The 12,500-nt window shown below is 42.9% G+C and overlaps 1 long non-coding RNA gene across 1 annotated transcript in view; it reads right to left on the bottom strand.

The window, feature by feature from the left end:
* LOC308079852 overlaps window positions 1-12,500 on the bottom strand; it is a 247,187-nt gene that overhangs the window by 290 nt on the left and 234,397 nt on the right. The gene's annotated exons all lie outside the window — the stretch shown is intronic.

The following is a 12,500-nucleotide window of genomic DNA, read 5'->3' on the forward strand; positions in this document are numbered from 1 at the left end:
ACCCAAGTACATTTTGAATTCTGGACTTTTACTTGTAGTGTATTTCTACATTGTAGCATTGATACTTTTACTTAATAAAACATTTGAGTACTTTTTTCCACCGCTGCAAATCACCCCGCCAGCGGTATATGGACAAAAGGAGCCAGCAGCGAGCGCCATGCTCCGTGAAGCTGCTGTCACAGCCATGGGGGCCACAACGCAGGCGCACCCTTCACCGTGGGTATAATGGGGCTGTCAGCATGCAACTGAGGCTACCATCACCCACACACAATGGCCTCACATCCCGTGCCGTACAACCCCCCCCCCCCCACGCCGACCTTGTGCAGCGGGCGTGACGGAGGGGACAATTTTTTTTGTAAGGTTTTGCGCGGCATGCAGCAGCGCGGTAGTGATGCATGGGATCGTTTTCATTCTCCGTTCCGTTCCTCGCGAGGCGTCGGGCGGGAGTTTTGTGTGTCGCTTAAAGGTCACTTCATAAAAGGTCACATGCTGCTATAGAATGAACCAACACACTACGTGCTCTGGTGGAGTGGTCCGCTGTGTGAATGAGAGAGATTAAAGGGATTGTAGGCAAGTTCAGAGATAAACAAAGAAAAAAACTCCAGCAGTTCGTTTCCCCGACCACCAGGGGGTGACGCAGGGAGGACTTCCATAGAGTTAAGGGGACTTCTAAACGGGCCATGCCGAATATAGGTTGCTTTATTCGGATACAATTCGCGGAACTGCCCGCCCCTGCCGGTTCTCTGAATTTGTATTTTTAAATAGGCTCTTTCATGACAAATTGACCACATATATGAAGTTAAACAACTAAATTCTATCCAAACGCTATCTGAAAAGTACATTATGTGCCTCAAAAACGAAGTTTGAGAGCGTTTTAAAACCGAAAGTAAAAAGTTCACACGGACACGGACGCGCACGGATGCGCACATGCGTGCATTAATTTACGCCCCGGACAAACATAAACAGTAGGGAAAATACGGATTTCAGAAAGAGGACTGTGTTTCAATGCAGGAAAACACCCCAGCATCATTATATAGTGGCTGATAGAGGGGAAAAAATGCAAAATATATATATATAGATATTTTTCAAATTTAGGCTTAATGTTTCCAACAATCCCTTTAAACACTGAGGCGTGTGTGTGTGTGTGTGTGTGTGTGTGTGTGTGTGTGTGTGTGTGTGTGTGTGTGTGTGTGTGTGTGTGTGTGTGTGTGTGTGTGTGTGTGTGTGTGTGTGTGTGTGTGTTCGTGTGTGCGCGCGTGTGTGTGTCTGTGGACTAACATTGGACGTGCATATACAGATAATGCACAATTACTTCCTGGCATGAAAGTTATATATCATTTCTATCGCCATATTTCATCTTTTTTTTCTTTTCATACATTTATGACTTTTTGTATGCTTTGCCTATGACAGTGTCACACAAAAGTGTCAAAATGTGCTGCTACAATGATTTGAAAACTTGAGTTACTAGTTACTTTGCAGATATCAATTATTATATTATAAAACATACATTAACCACTTTAGCCCTATTTTAGGGAGAATAGTAATTTGAGAATACAATAGTAATACATTTACTATTTTAATAAATTTGAAAAATAATCGCGGCGTGTTGTGAGCTTGTAGATCTGCACGCCTCAGTAGATCTGCTATTTTCTCTCTCTCTCTCTCTCTCTCTCTCTCTCTCTCTCTCTCTCTCTCTCTCTCTCTCTCTCTCTCTCTCTCTCTCTCTCTCTCTCTCCCCAGCGTCCTGTGACCATATGTTGTTGTTGAGTCACGTCAGACTCCCATATGTTAAACTCTTCATCGCTGGCCTGATGTCATCATCTACATCAGCATCCATCCACCCATCCATCCATCCATCCATCCATCCCTCCCATCACCGAGAATATCAGACCCACAAGCTCACAGCGCGTCTGCGACACGCTGTGAGCTTCTGAGTCTGATATTCTCGGCCATTTTTGCCGCGCGACCCCATCGCACCACAGAGCAGTGGTGTAAAGTAACTAAGTACATTTACTTAAGTTCTGTACTTAAGTACAAGTTTTAGGTACTGTTACCTTATTTCCAATTTTCAGTAATTTTACTTCTACTCCACTACATCTCAAACATTGTACTTTTAATCCACTACAATTATTTGAAAACTTTAGTTACTTTAGATTTTGATTATTATCACAAAACATACATTAACCACTTCAGCCCTGTACATTTTGGCTATTTGAAAATAGCCGATCTACAAGCTCTCAATGCGTCGCGATGCGACGCATTGTGAGCTTTTAGATCTGCTATTTTCAAAAGATTTTTAGAAATGTTATACATTTGAAAACCTGTGAAATTAGACATTCTGCATAATGAGTACTTTCTACTTTTGGTACTTTAAGTACATTTTGATACCAATACTTTTGTACTTTTACTCAAGCAAATTTTGAATTACAGACTTTTACTTGTAACAGAGTATCTGTATCAGTTCTACATTGCAGTATTGATACTTTTCCTTAAGTAAAAAAGTTGAGTACTTTTTCCACCACTGGCACAGAGGGTAAATTTCATTTTCGGTACGTTTTGGCTTCATTTTCAGATTCACCGAATGCATGAAAATGAAACCTTCCTTACAATGGAAATGTGGGATTCAACTTCGGTCAAGGATTAACCGAAAATGAAACCATGGCCTGGATCTGAAGTGGCAAAATTTCAATTTCAAGCATGCCATTTTCAACTTCAGGGAAGTCCGGTTTCACAGCTAGGGGCACTCACGTCACATGTGTCCAAAGTTGAAGGGTTGAGTGCCCAAAGTTGAAGTGACTCCGCCCAGGCCCCGCTCATTGCCCAAAGCCCCGCCCAGTGCCCAAAGTTGAAGTTGAAGCTGAAATTCAACTTTGGGTCATTCTAAATGTATTAGTGCCCAAAGTTGAAATTTGAAACTGAATTTCAACATAAGGTCAGTCTATATGTAAAAGTGCCCAAAGTTGAAGCTGAAGCTGAATTTCAACTTTAGGTTAAAATTGCCCAAAGTTGAAGCTCAAATGACCTGAATTTGAAACTTTTCCCCTGGGGGCCCCTAAGGGCCTACAAGCCCGAAAAAAGGACACAATGCTCTGTTGAGATGTGGGAACAATATAATGAAAGATTGGAGCGCAGATCTGTCAAGAAAAAAAAATGTCTCTAATCAGACCAAGATTCACAAATGCTGTTTCAGGCTCCAAGTCAGACACCCTCCCCCATTCTTAGGCTATTAGGATCATTTTTTTCCCCCTGACAGATATGAGCTCCAATATTTCAATATATTGTTCCCACATCCCAATAAAGCACTGTGTCCTTCTTTGGGCCATCCAGGCCCTCAGGGGCCCCCACGGGAAAAGCTTCAACTTCAGTTAATTGTATCATCAACCTTCAACTTTGGACACTTTTACATGTAGATTGACCCAAAGTGGAAACAGTTGCCAGGGCGACATCTTTGGGCCTGGGTTTCTGATCTTTTGATGTATTTATCCCACAACCAAGAAGAGTATTTTAGCCTTTAACTGGAGGTCCTAGGCCTCAAAAAGACACTAGGACGAACCGTTGACCTTTACTGAATTGCTTCAGTTTTAGTTCTTTTGACCACATACTTTCAGATTTGGGACCCTAACATATGGTATTTAAAATTGGGCTAGGGGCCATCCTAAGGGCTAGGAGGTCCAGTGAAAGGCCTACATACTCTCCCAAGATGGAACAACAACATATTGCAATATTGCCTAGATGGGAAGTGGAAGGAGCTATGTGAGAACCCTTCAGCTTTGGGCACTCTGAAGACACAGCTTCAGATCCAGGCACCAGGGGCTAGAGGGGAAGTGGAAGGAGTTATATGAGAACCCTTCGAATTTGGGCACTCTGACCACACAGCTTCAAATTCAGGCGCCCGGGCCTAGAGGGGAAGTGGAAGGAGTAATATGAGAACCCTTCGACTTTGGGCACTCTGACAACATAGCTTCAGATTCAGGCACCCGGGGCATAGAGGGGAAGTGGGCGGAGTTATATGAGAACACTTCAACTTTGGGCATTCTGACCATACAGCTTCAAATTCAGGCACCCAGGCCTAAAGGGGAAAGTGGGCGGAGTCATATGAGAACCTTTCAACTTTGGGCACTCTAACCACACAGCTTCAGATCCATGCACCCGAGGCATAGAGGGGAAGTGGGCGGAGTTATATGAGAACACTTCAACTTCAGGCATTCTGACCACACGGCTTCAGATTCAAGCACCCTGGCCTAAAGGGGAAAGTGGGCGGAGTCATATGAGAACACTTCAACTTTGGGCACTCTGACCACACAGCTTCAGATCCAGGCACCCGGGGCATAGAGGGGAAGTGGGCGGAGTTATATGAGAACACTTCAACTTCAGGCCTTCTGACCACACAACTTCAGATTCAGGCACCCTGGCCTAAAGGGGTAAGTAGGCGGAGTCATATGAGAACACTTCAACTTCAGGCATTCTGACCACACAGCTTCAGATTCAGGCACCCTGGCCTTAAGGGGTAAGTAGGCGGAGTCATATGAGAACACTTCAACTTCAGGCACTCTGACCACAGAGCTTCAGATTCAGGCACCCAGGCCTGGGCAAGAGGAAGTGGGCGGAAAGTGGGCGGAGTTATATGAGAACATTTCGGTTATAAGAGAAAGGTAAACTTTGTCTTGTTGTTACTATAGATGGATTGTATGCAGACACTACATGGCGACAGATAGTGGTGAGTGACATTGTTCATAAGAAAACTAACTTCAGGAAAATAATAATAATTTGATGCGGTTGGTTTTCTAGTAGAGTTGTAACGATATAGTAACTGCATCGAAATATCGTTTAGAATTTTCAACAATCTACTATATCGATATGCAAACAGCTAAATTTCGTATCGTTTGACTTTGTATGGTATCGAATCGTTTTGTAATGCAAATAATCGTATCGAATTGTTCTGCAATGCAAATAATCATTTATTTCAATACTAAGTACTTTCAGGAAGAAAAAAAGAGATAGAGGGGTTAATATCCAGTATTCAGGTATTTATTTTTCACACAGAATTTTTGGGTAAATAAATAGTTACTATATCGATTTTAAATCATTGAATCGAATCGTATCGTTCTAAATTAACCTGTCCTGTATCGTTCAAGTATCGTATCGACTAAATCACTGAATCGAAACGTATCGTATCGTTCTAAATTAACTTATTAATTTAGAACGATACGATTCGATTCAATGATTTAAAATCGATATAGTAACTATTTATTTACCCAAAAATTCTGTGTGAAAAATAAGTACTTGAAGATGGTGGATATAAACTTATCTTTCTCATTTTTCTTCTTAAAATTGCTAAATACAACGCACAAGTACTTAGTATTGATAAAAATGTATTATTTGCATTGCAAAACGATGCGATAAGATTATTTGCATTGCAAAACGATTCGATACGATACAAAGTCAAACGATACGATATTTTGCTGTTTTCAAAACAATATAGTAGATTGTTGAAAATTAAAAACGTTTTTTCGATGCAGTTACTATATCGTTACACCTCTAGTTACACCCCTATTTTATAGTCATTAAATGGTTATAATTAGATTGTGAAAATGCCTTTGTTTGTAAGAGAGTTGCTCTGCTTATTTTGGGGGATGAACATTCATGTCCAGCATTTGCATAGAGGTTTCGATTGGCCTGGCTAGGCATTTTTCTCCAGTTTAACGCACCAGAGTAGCCCACCTCCCATAAGTAGCAGCGTTTCATTAATGTTGCTACAATATCCTTGTTTATTCATTTTACAGTAATCGAATCGAAAATAGCAGATCTACAAGCTCACAACGCGATGCCTTGTGAGCTTGTAGGTCGGCTATTTTTGATTTCTGCACAGTGTAACATTACTGTAAAGCACTGTGTCCTTATTTGGGCTTTCTGGACCCTTAGGGGCCCCAAAGGGAAAAGCTTCAACTTTAGTTCATTTAATCATCAACTTTCAAATTTGGGTCAGTCTATATGTAAAAGTGTCCAAAGTTGAAGCTGAATTTCAACTTTGGGTCAGTCTATGTGTAAGAGTGACCAAATTTGAAAGTTGAAACTGCATTTCAACTTTGGGTCAGTCTATTTATAAAAGTGCCCAAAGTTGAAAGTTAAAGCTCAAATTAACTGAATTTGAAGCTTGGGCTATTAGGATCCTTTTTTTCCCCTGACAGATATGAGCTTCAACTATAGGCACTTTTACATGTACCCAAAGTGGGAACGGTTGCCAGGGGGACATCTTTGAGCCTTAGGGTCTGATCTTTTGATGTATTGTTCGTCGTTTGGCTGGTGGTATTTCTTCAGGTTCCATTCTGTACAGTTATCATAAAGAGAAAGATTTCAGATTGCAAATCACACTTTTACATATCAGGTCATTTAACCACCTACTTTCAGATTTGGGCACCCTAACATGTGTTGGTCATCAACTTTCAACTTTGGCTCATTGATGGCAGCACATGATAGGTGATTGAGTGTGTTGGTTTTGAATGGTTCAATCAAAGACTGTTATGCTACTGTTGCCAGTGTAAAGGAGTTTCTTGTGATACTATTTTGATATATGTATAAATATGTAAACATTCTCTTAGGTGTTCTGTTACAGTTGTTTATTTCATGTTTGTGTTTTGATTAAAAAATATGTAAATTCATTGTTTTCTATGGCAGGTAATGTCTCTTTAAGAAAGACAGGAAGTGGTTTCAGTTTTGTCATGTGACACTCGTCATGTGACTTCAACCAGGAAGTGCACTAGATTTCATGTAACAAACTGTCATGACACATGCAGAGCTCCTGTGTTTTGTAATCTGCAAACATCTGCTCAAATCTTCTCCTAGTCGTAGCATCGTTGGTATGTATTGTCTTATTATCACCAGGTCTATCATTGTAGTACATTATTTTTGAAAGAAGATACGTTTTTGTGAAGTTTGGTGTAAAAGGCCTGTCAAGATATTCTTGGTCTAATTCTCACCTGTGATAACCTACCTGTTTCACTGCTGCAGAAAGGCCTGTTTAATTCATAATGTTATGCAACAACATTTGGTACAGTGGTGTTGTGTAGTTTACCTTTGATAGTGATTCCAATTGTTTGATTGTTCATTTATTGTGCAAGTATGTGAATGCAACAGTTAAAGGAGTAATTTAATTGACTTGTAATATGTTTACATTAAGCATAGTTTTGATTATGCTTTTGTCTGCTTTCAGTTTTACCCTTCTTTCCGTTAATAAACCTGTGTGGACAAAGAGAGAAAGTCTCCAGAGTTTTGATGAAGGGAAGGCGTTTATGCTTACTGCCAAGTTATCTACTCTACATAATGAGGGCGGCACAGGCCCACTGGCAACTGTTTCAACTTTGGGTCAGTCAAATGAACTGAAACTGAAGCAATTGTTTAAGAGTGCCCAAAGTTGAAAGAAGGTGGTTAGGGTTAGGGTTAACAGATGTTGCAGAGTTGGGCACAGGCTTCTCTCTGCTGTAAAAATGGAGTCGGTCTCCTTTAATGATCATGTAAAGCATTATTCCTGTAAAGAAAATGTTATTTCCATCGTTTGCTTACCTGCTATATCTGGCTCAAATACTTACCTTTTTTGCGATACATTCCTCTGTCTCTTTGTAGAAATGGCGAACTTCTGCCCTATTTGCAAAATAAAGGTGACGCATGTGAACCGGCATCTCCTTAAGGTCCACCACACCCACGCCTACTCTTTGGAGCAGAAAATCTTGTGCGCACTGGGAAGGGACCGGATCCTCCTGGAGGGGGAGGATCCGGTCAGGTGTCCCCTCTTTAAAGAAAAGGGCTGCATGGCTGTGATTAAAAACCCCAAACACCACCTGAAGAATTCCCACAAAGACTTAAGTGCGGAAAAGATAAATGAATGCCTGAGGCCTATGCGGTACAAGCTCGCCATGCGGCAGCTTGGCGAGCTTCGTGCCGCAAAGACCCCTATGGTCACCGACCTGGACCTGCTCTTTGTAGAGGGTGATGCCGAGGGTGCTGCCATTCCCTCGGCATCGACCTCGACATGCCACAACCCCGCCTGCAAGCGGCTGCGCAAGGAGAACAAGGATCTCCAGTGTGTAAACTCTGGCTTACGCAGACAGCTGTCTATAGCACAAAAAGTAAGTACTGACCTTTGGTACAATTAAGTACAGAGAAGTATATTGCATTCCAGGCAACTAATTGTGCTTTCTGTGGGGAAAAAAGAGGTTGAAGGAGAGAACAACAGAAGAAAACAGCTCCGGAGGGGAGGAAGAACAGAGAGAGGCAGAGAGCCCTGCACGCCCAGCAGCAGCAGAGGGCCCTCCACGGCGACCGCCTGCTACGCCTCCCAGGCGCACTAAAGGAGGGAAGGCCACAGCGAAGAGGCAACGCATAGAGTCGGACACATCGTCCTCTAATCCCGACACGGTGAGTCATCACCACTGTTATTTCATACTCTACGTTGTGTACATTCCAAAATTTATCTTGCCAACTTGTTTCCTCTTTCAGCCCCCCCTCTGCCAAAGAATGATTGGAAATGTCACACAATTCATGAACAATGTATTTTGGGGGCAAATGCAATACTGCTACCAATTTTAAATTCTGGTGTGTTCCCTCCCTCTTTCAGCCCCCCGCAAAACGCCCCCGGACCCGAGTCCAGTCCCTCGGACAAGGGCTGACGGGGAAACCCCTCGCTGCCCTCATGCAGCAGTATCCAACCAAAAGGCAGTCGTGGAAGGAAGCAGAGGAAGAGGACACAGACAAAGTGGAAATAATAAGCGTGTCAAGTGCAAGCTCAGGGGAAGGTAAGATTGAATCAGCACAAGCACAGATGTGCACATGGCAAAGGCTGCATCGCCAAGGAGGTCCAGAGAGGTCAGAGAATAATGCCTTGATATATGCATAATGCCTTGATAAATATAATTTACACATTTGTTAACAATTGGTTTCTTTGTGCTCACTCCAGCTGATGAGAGAAAATGATGCGGAAAGGATGGCCAAAATCCAGAAGGTGAAGTCCGTCACGGCCAAGTACTCCCTGCTCAAGTCGCCTCTGAAGACCGCCAAGAAATCCGCTCTGAAGTCACCATTGAAGACCGTGTCCCCATTCAAAAGGCTGAGGTCAAGGTCAAATCGCAAGATTGCACCGGGAGAACTACCACCTAAGATCTCCAGGTCTAAGCACCTGGAGATCTAAATATTTTGGTTGAATTTATCTTTTTATGAGTGTTTTATGTTTTTATACTTTGTTGTTGTTTTATACCCATGTTGTTATTTTTTTGGGAAAAAAAGGGTGGTTTATATCAATAAATATCAATAAATAATGTTGGGAAAAAAGTTTGAATAATTCGTTTTCTTCTCCTTTTTTCACCTAAACATCAATATTAGGGTGACTGGTTCGATCTCACCCTAAATCTAGGCCTAAGACTTGAGCCCCCAATATGGTTAAGGTTAAGGGTTCCTCCTGGGGTCTTTTTAGGGCCTAGGACCTCCAGTTAAAGGCTAAAATACTCTTCTTGGTTGTGGAAACAATACATAAAAAGATCAAAACCCCAGGCCTAAAAATTTCCCCCTGGCAACTGTTTCCACTTTTAGGTGGCCCACTGGCAACTGTTTCAACTTTGGGTCAGTCAAATGAACTGAAACTGAAGCAGTGCCCAAGAGTGCCCAGAATTGAAAGTTGAAGCTCAAATGAACTAGATATTTTTAAGCCAGTATATCTTCTGAAAAATTAAATCATAAGAATAAATAAGAGAGGAGAATTGAAGTTTGTTTATTTTCACATAATTGATAACATCCTCATTTGCCATTTTGGCCAAATCAAAGAAAACTATATAAAAACTAGAAAAAGTGCTCCTCGGAGCACAGGTCTCCGCCAGGTCAGGTAAGTTATTGTGGCCTCCTGGTGGCGCTATAGAAGGCCAATGTGAAAAGGGTGGCATTTCTTCCTTGGCCTAGTGGGAATGTGCGTGCAAATTTTCACGGAAATCGCACGCCGCGTTCATGATTTGAGACATTTTGTTCAAAACGGACCAATCCTGCAAACTTTGGAAGTCAACCATAGCCAATCAGGATGGAATATGAAATATCGGACAGATGCGTCTTGATCACATGACTATAGAGATACTGTGTACCGATTTGCGTGATGTTTGGATAAAATCTGAAGGATTAATATCCAAAAATGTATTTGACATAAGTCGGCCTCCTGGTGGCGCTGTAAAAAGCAGATGTGAAAAATGCAGTGCTGATGTTTTTCCTTGGCCTCTAGGGAGTAGGCGTGCAAAGTTTCACGCAGATCGGTGCAGTTATAGTTAAAAATGCAAATCGGCCTGTTATAGCGCCACCATGAGGCTGATGTGAAAAGTTTTAAGTGACATTTCTTCCTCGGCCTAGTGGGAATGTGCGTGTGCAATTTTATGGAAATGGCAAGCTGCGTTCATGATTTGAGGCAGTTTGTTCAAAACGGACCAATCCTGCAAACTTTGGATGGAAACCTTAGCCAATGAGGATGGAATATGGAAATCGGACAGATCAGGGTTGATCACATGACTATAGAGATACTGTGTACCGATTTGCATGAGGTTTGGTTAAAAACTGTAGGAGTAATGGGAAAAAATGGGTTTTGCACAAATCGGCCTCCTGGTGGCGCTATAACAGGCCCATGTGAAAAATTTGAGGCAGAGGTTCTGAATTGGCATCCAGGGAGTGTGTGTGCACAGTTTCGCAGCGACCGGGCCAACGGTGCCGGAGATTTGGTGGTAACACACAGACAGGACGGACGGACGGACGGACAGGGGCGAAAACATACTCTCTCGCCATGCCTTTCGGCCTGGCGGAGAAAACAACATATTGCAATATGGGAACCGTAGGCCTTTGTATGCCTGCAGGGTGACTGGTTCAACTTCAGTTCATTTAATCATTAACCTTCAATTTTGGACACTTTTACATGTAGACTGACCCAAAGTGGAAACAGTTGCTAGGGGGACATATTTAGGCCTGGGGTTCTGATCTTTTGGTGTATTGTTCCCACAACCAAGAAGAGTATTTTAGCCTTTAAATGGAGGTCCTAGGCCCTAAAATTACCCTAGGAGGAAGTGCTGACCTTTACTGAATTTCTTCAGTTTCAGTTCATTTGACCACCTACTTTCAGATTTGGGGACCCTAACATGTGGTCTTTAAGTGTTCGGCTTGGGCTCATCCTAAGGGCTAGGAGGTCCAGTGAAAGGCCTACATACTCTCCCAAGATTTAGGAACAGCATATTGCAATATGGGAACCCTAGGACTTTGTATGCCTGCAGGGTGACTGGTTCATTTTCACCATAAATCTAGGCCTAATACTTGAGACATCAGCTTTCAACTTTGGGTCAGTCTACATGTAAAATTGCCTAGATGGGAAGTGGAAGGAGCTATGTGAGAACCCTTCAGCTTTGGGCATTCTGACCACACAGCTTCAAACCGGGGTAGAAAGTAGGCGGAGTTATATGAGAACACTTCAACTTCAGGCATTCCGACCACACAGCTTCATATCCAGGCACCCTGGCCTAAAGGGGAAAGTGGGCGGAGTCATATGAGAACACTTCAACTTTGGGCACTCTGACCACACAGCTTCAGATTCAGGCATCCGGGACCCACCGGCTCCAAATTTGGGCATGGGGAAGTGGGCGGGAAGTGGGCGGGAAGTGGGCGGAAATTTCAATTTCGGGCACCCGGACCATGCGACGACTTCCATGGGGCGGGTGCCCGGAACCAAAGGAGTGGAGCCACCCGGTGGCGTCGCCGATATGACGGGTGCCCGAAGTTGAAATATCACTGGTACCCTTACTATCCAGAGTAACTTCACACACAAAGCGCTCCGGGACTCAGCAGAGGGCCAGAAGATGTGTCTTGGACGCAGATCAGAATCGTAAATGAGACGTTAGAGTGATTAAGTAGCTCCGTGTTCCCGGGCAAATGTTTTTTTTCCCCATAATTTCAGAGTGGAGGACGGAGGAGGAGGAGGAAGAGGGGGTGAATTATCTGATACCCGATATTACCAGGGAAAAGAGATTGAGGGAGAGATAGAGATAGAGATAAAATAGACTGGAAAGATAGCAGTTCACTTGAATGTATGTACAGAAGGTAGAAGGAAGGAAGGACGGATGGAAGGAAGGAAGGAATATATGAGCAGTAAAGCTTTTTGTGTTTGGTGTAAAAAAATAAATAAAATAGAGACAGATATTCTGTATGTGTGCGTGCGTGTGAGTGTGAGTGTGAGTGTGTGAATGCGTGCACTGTGTCTGTGTCTGTGTATGTGTCTGTGTCTGTGTCTGTGTCTGTGTCTGTGTCTGTGTCTGTGTCTGTGTCTGTGTCTGTGTACGTGTGGGAGAGAGCGATAACGATCCTCCAAGGTAGAGCTATAGACCCTGCTTGGGGTTCACTCTCCATTCCGACATGCTGCCACTCCGACATTGACTTCTAATTGTCGGAGTGGCGGTACCATCCATAAAAAACACATTCCGCCACTCCGACAAAGTTAT

Source organism: Gymnoscopelus braueri (assembly GCF_963280865.1).
Source record: "Gymnoscopelus braueri genome assembly, chromosome: 23".
In the NCBI taxonomy this organism is placed as follows: Eukaryota; Metazoa; Chordata; class Actinopteri; order Myctophiformes; family Myctophidae; genus Gymnoscopelus; species Gymnoscopelus braueri.